Genomic DNA, 6,427 nt, shown 5'->3' on the forward strand with positions numbered 1-6,427 from the left:
ATATTTGGTGGTGATTTGGTGGAAATTTCGGTATTAATATACCTGACAGAAAATATTGTAATCCAAACATGTTATCTTTTGTATTAATACATACATGCATGCATACATTCACACATACACACATGCAGACAAGTAGCAAGCACAAACATACATGCTCATGCTTAGTGCCATCATCAGATTATGCAGGTGCAGAGAACTGTTTAAAGATACCTTTTTGAATGTTTTCTTCTACAATTATGCCGACACTTCCAGCTTGAATCAGTAACTGGTTTATTTCTTCTGTTACAAATAAAAGAAACACCTTTTACTTACCAACTTAGTATTATTCAAAATAGATTGCCAAATATAGCTTACGCCATGTAGAGTTTTACTTTCATAAGCTTGACTGACATTGTAACAACACTAACACTGATACCAACACAGTCAGTACTACAACACCTGTAAATTATTTGGGACAAGTGATCTTATCATTTCATTTGGTCTTTACATTTAAATCAAGATTTACTCCAGTGTTATGAAAAAGTCCAAGATGACCCTTCTATAGGTTATATGAAGCAGCTAAGAAACAAACTGGGGCAAAGTTCATTCAAACTTAAACTACTTTACAACAAAGCAACTTTGGTAGCAAGCAACTTTCTTTTTGCCAAAAAGTGGTTATCACACATAGCAACTGTTATTAAAACTCTAATCAGTCCTCTTAAAATGCTGAAAACTAGCCAAAATCTACCCTAAAAGACAACAAAATAATGTAAACAAACCACTGCCACCGTCACTGAACTCTCTGTATTTTCACATGTAACTGATTCGATAGAGATGACTGTGGAATATATACAACTTAAGAATATTTTGAAATCACAGTTCATAAACAATTATTCCAGTTTTTCTATGCTGTCATAGTGACAGGCTATTCTTAATGAGATTAAAGAAAAAGCCAACTATTTTTATGTTAAAAGTTGTTAATGTTGTTGGAGATCACATGGAATCATGTTATGTTAATAACTGGACAATTAATATCTTCATATACACAACTGCTCTTATTCTCGAAGAACACCTTGGAGAAACCTACAGTGCACATGATAATGAAATTACTAAATGGCAGTGGAACGGATGAAAAACAAAACTTGGAGAAAACATCAACAATATTGATGCTGCCATATTGGATAGTTAACCACAATTATGAAATGTAAGGGGAATAATAAGTTCATACCTTGCTAATTATATCTTCTGCAGAAAATAACAAAACTCTACAACATCTCTTCATGCCAAACTCTTCAGAAAATGCTAATTACTTTAAAACACAAACTCCAGATGCTGGGCTAATAACTTTATCATCAAAGAAAGCTCATCATACCTCCATCTCTCATTGGTCACACATCTGTCATTTATCTATATATCACTATGTCTTCTTTTCACACTCTACTAAGTTGCCAATGTGTTTAAGGATGGCTGTGGCTCCTTCCTCCTTGCTGTATTATGCTTCCAGTATAACTAGGGAGTGATCTTCCTAACACTCAACTCCTTCTTCTGGCAAATGGATACTTTAGTCTTGCCAGTAACATGGAAACATCTCTAGTGCACATGCCATGATAAAATGTACTTAGTACACTCTGTAAATTGGTTGATGTTAGAAAAGGCTTCCAACCATAGAAACCAAGCCAAAAACAAAATGTATGAGTGAAATGTTATCTTCCCACCTGTCAAAGAGAGCAATATCTCAAATAAGAACTGTCACAGACTATGACAATCTATCCAATCTATGCCTGCATGGAAAGCAAGTATAAAGCAATGATCATGATAATTGTATATATACTGGCATATATATTAGCATACATGTGTGTGTGTGCACACAGAAGTTAGTGTTTGTATGTGGAGGATGCACAGGATCGTTAAAAACTATACAGACTCAGGAAATTGATTTTTCAAATACCTTGGTGGCTCATTAGAAGTATTAGATAATTTCTACAATTAGTATTGGAGGGGGAATGCATGGAGAGTGTGATAGCTAGAATAATAATAGGACGGTGGAAACTCAAAGGACTGTTTGTTACTTTTGATGGCTTTGAATGGTTTCTCTCTCCAAGTGAAAGGAAGATTATATGTTGCATGTATACAAACAGTGATTCTGTATAGTAGTGAGACATGGGTCCTGAATGCAGAGGACATGCAAAGGTTATAGAGGAATGAGGCTAGTATGCTCTACTGGATGTGTAACGTAAGTGTACATATTCACCAGAGTGCTAGTGCTTTCAGAGAGAAGTTAGACATAAGAGGAATTAGTTGTTGCATACGAGAGAGAAGACTGCACTGGTTTAGTCATGTGATGCAGATGGATGCTGACAGTTCCATAAAGAAGTGCCAATCTCTCAAAGTGAATAGAAAACATGGGATGAAGTGCTGAAGAATGATCTCAAGGTGCTGAACCTTTCAGGCAAGATGACAAAGGACTGAGATGCCTGACACCTTGTTGTACTCAAGAAGACCTATGCTCCACAGCAGAACTGTTAAGACCAAGCACACCCCCACACCCCAGTGGTGAAGATTGACCTGCAAGAGTCTTGTGCTGCTGCCACATAGAAAGCATCCATGTGGTGCCATGCAAAAGTGCCCATGCAGTGCCATGTAAAAGCACCTGTGGAGTGCCTCATAAAAACATTTGGGTGGTGCCACAAAAAAGCACTCAGCACACTCTATAAAGTGATTGGCATTTGGAAGGGCGTCCAGTCATAGAAACCATGCCAAATCTACAAAGAGTTCAAGATGTAACAAGTTTTAAAGGTACCTGTGCCAGTGACATGTAAGTGGAACCCACAACACTCTTGGAGTGGTTAGCATTAGGAAGGGCATCCGGCCGTAGACTGCAACCTGGTACAACTCTCCAGCCTACCAGCTCCAGTCAAACCATATAACCCATGCTAGCATGGAAAGCGTGATGATGATAATAACTGTAAATTCACAAAGTTCCAACATTTAATGCAATAAGTATATCAAAGATGGTATTTGTGTCATCCTTAATATTATACTTGTGTTATACTTGTGTCACCAAAGATGGTGGTGGTTATAAAATTGTGATATGCACAGATGATGTTCAGTTGTATTTTGATAGTTGCAAACACAACTCTTGCAATTTATTCAAAGTATGTTTGATAAGCATGAAGGAGTTAATGTTGATACAAAAGATGAATGAGATGAATGGACATAGTGACATGTATTCTTTTACCTGTCAAGTGTGATTTAACAAGTCAAGCAAAACCACTGGAGCAGTAAATTAAGCTCACAAACTGAGTTTCTGTTCCAAAATTCAATATGGGTTGTGATTATTGAACAACAGCCAACGAGAGGTCAAGGGAAATGGTCAGTCAATGACAAGCTGAAAGCAGTCATACTTTGTGTCACTCCTTTCAACAAAAGTCTTTGTTAAGTTAATGCCATCACCACAATTAATTTCAAAGCACAATGGGACACATCTGGCTGGTGACATCATAGAAGATACTCAGTTGCTACACATGTATATATGTATATTTGTTTGTTTATTTATATAGATGTTTGTGGGGTGGGGGCTGGACAGGATCAGATGGGATGAAGGACTACATCATGCTCCACTCTTTACTTCAGCATAGTTCTTGTAGGTAAATGACATTCCTAACACCAAGCATATACTTAATTGCTTACTTTCATGCCACCAGCGCTATTAAGGGGACCTTGCAGTTTGCAAGACTACAAACACCAAGAGAGGTGACTTTATGATAAGACATGAGGGTTTAAAGTATAAGTGAAAAGGGCAGAGCTGTAATGGGCTACATGGCTACTCACATTTTAGAAGAGAGAGTGGGGGTGGTTAGAGTGGAGAGGCAAAGTAATAAAACAGTGGTGATGTGGTGGCTGTGTGTACCCCTCAAGGTACAATGTGAGTAGAAGTGAGTGGGTATGTAGGTAAGTAGAAATTGCAAGAGTGTATGAGAGAGAAGGAATGAGTATAATGAAGGAAGACCAAGGGTTGAATGGATAAGTTTGGGAGGTAGGGAAGAGTAGGTGAGAACTGTAGAGATTGGATAGGATTGAGGAGTGATGTAGTGAATCATGGATATTGGGCTTGAGGATGAAGATTAGAAGAATAGTAATGATGATACAGTAGACAGGGGAAGGATGAGAGTGAGAGACAGGTGATGTTGATGAGTGGTGGGGTACATTGTGAGAGTATTGGGGAAAAAGAAAGAGGTAGTCATTCATAGAGAGAGTAAGAGATTTATGATGGTGGAGAAGGTGGGATGATTTGGTGGCTTGGGAATGAGGATGAAGAGTCAATATAAAATGTTGATGGAGAGGACAGAGATGTATATGAAGTGAAATAGCCCTGGGTAGTGAGAAAGATTAAGGGTATTAAGGAAAAACTGCAGTTAGAGAAATGAAGGGTGGTGGGGATGTCTTGAGGGAGAAATTAGCCAAAGTTCCCCAGTTGTCATATATATAATATATACACACACAATGCTTCCAGAACTTGGTTTCATTTACTTGAGTGGATCTTACGAGGGGCGTTCAATAAGTAATGTCCCTGACCCACTTCCCATAGCAGTAGAGCAACGAAACTTGGCACAGTTATTAGTATTTTTCTACATAGGAACCACCCAGAGTTACGCATTTCTCCCATTGTTTGATGCAGCTCTGAAGACCGTTTTTGTAGAAGACACCAGCTTGGTCCTCCAACCACGACGTAACTTCAGAAATCAAGGCTGCATCATCTGGGAAACGCTTTCCTTTCAAAAACAATTTCATGGCTGGGAAGACGTGAAAATCAGAGGGTGCAAGATCAGGAGAGTAGGGGGATGGGGGAAGAGTTCATAGCCGCAAGCCTGTGCTTCTGATCTGGCGACATGCGAGTTGTGAACCGGAGCGTTGTCCTGCAAGAGGAGGATGCCTTTGTTGATCTTGCCCCGCCTCTTGATTTTGATAGCTTCTCTTAATTTCCTCAAAAGTGAAGCATAATAGGCTCCTGTAATTGTGGCACCCTTTGCCAGGAAATCTGTCATCACTACTCCGTCCTGGTCCCAGAAGACTGTGAGCATGACCTTGCCAGCAGCGGGCTGCACCCTTGCCTTTTTTGGAGGAGGTGAGTCACGGTGTGTCCACTGCATTGACTGGGCTTTGGTCTCTGGATCATAGTGATGGACCCAGGTCTCATCCTGTGTAATCAGTCTTTTGAAAAATTTTTACTCATATTCTTGGCACATCTCCAAATTCATCCTTGAGCAATCGATGCGTTCTTGCTTCTGGAAAGATGTGAGCAGCCTGGGAATCCATCTGGCAGACACCTTTTGCATATGCAAATGGTCATGAATGATAGTTTCCACAGACCCAGTACTAATCTTGACCTCATGGGCTATTTGGCGAATAGTTATGCGTTGATCTTCCGAAATGGTAGCCTCAACTTGACGACAGATGCTTCATCAATGGCAGAAGGGGGCGACCAGATCTGGGAGCTGTTTCCACAGAGTTCCGACCGTGTTTGAATTCACGATGCCAGCGTTTTACAAGGTCATATGATGGGGCATCATCACCATAAGTTACTTTCATTTCATCAAAAGTCTCCCGTGGTGTGTGTCCTTTCAAATACAAAAACTGGATTACTGCTCGACACTCAACAGGCTCCATTTCACACTTGACTCAGTTCAAACACCTGTAAATCAGAAACCACAATTAGTTTAGAGCTGTAATTTGCCACTTAATCTATAAATAATTGCACATGCAAAATTTCAGCTAGATCAAATAAGTGCAAGTGGGCCAGGGGCATTACTTATTGAACGCCCCTCGTATCATTAAACCACACATTGCCAGTTATCCCAGTTCTTTAATATCTCCTCTGTAAGGTTCATTTATGTTTCATCGTTTAATGTCCATTTTTCATGCTGGGATGGGTTAGACTAAATGTAGATGATGGTAGCACCATTGAGAGAGTGACAGGAAACAATGAACTGCAGTGATGGTGGTAGAGCTAGTAAAAGATAGTTAAGGAAAGCTGAAAGTGACTGGGTGAGAGGATATAAATGTGGAAAGAAGTAGAAAAAGAAGAATATTGGGAAAGATATGGGTAGCAGTGATGAAGGAAAAAATGAGGGCAAGCAGGTTAATGAGGGAGTTAGTAGAAGATAAGACCAACTTTTGCTTTAGCTGAGAAAATGACCTTAAAACACTTTGCTGTTGTGGTTGTTGTTGTGTGTTTGTTTATGCATTGCCAGATATAATATTATATATATATAATATAGTTAATATATTAGATAGCATATATATATATATATATATATATATATATATGTACAACACACACGTCTTAGAGATAGCATTTTGGCACATATATACCATTTACAGAGACCATATTAGTATGAGTAGGTATATAATTATGATTTCTAAAAACACACACTGTCTTAGAGATAGC

General features: G+C 39.0%; 1 protein-coding gene across 8 annotated transcripts in view; it reads left to right on the forward strand.

Annotated features, from left to right (window-relative positions):
* LOC115216192 (cyclic nucleotide-gated cation channel beta-3-like) overlaps nucleotides 1-6,427 on the forward strand; it is a 495,037-nt gene that overhangs the window by 362,402 nt on the left and 126,208 nt on the right. The window lies entirely within an intron of this gene.

The sequence above is a fragment of the Octopus sinensis genome, linkage group LG1 (assembly GCF_006345805.1).
Source record: "Octopus sinensis linkage group LG1, ASM634580v1, whole genome shotgun sequence".
NCBI lineage: Eukaryota > Metazoa > Mollusca > Cephalopoda > Octopoda > Octopodidae > Octopus > Octopus sinensis.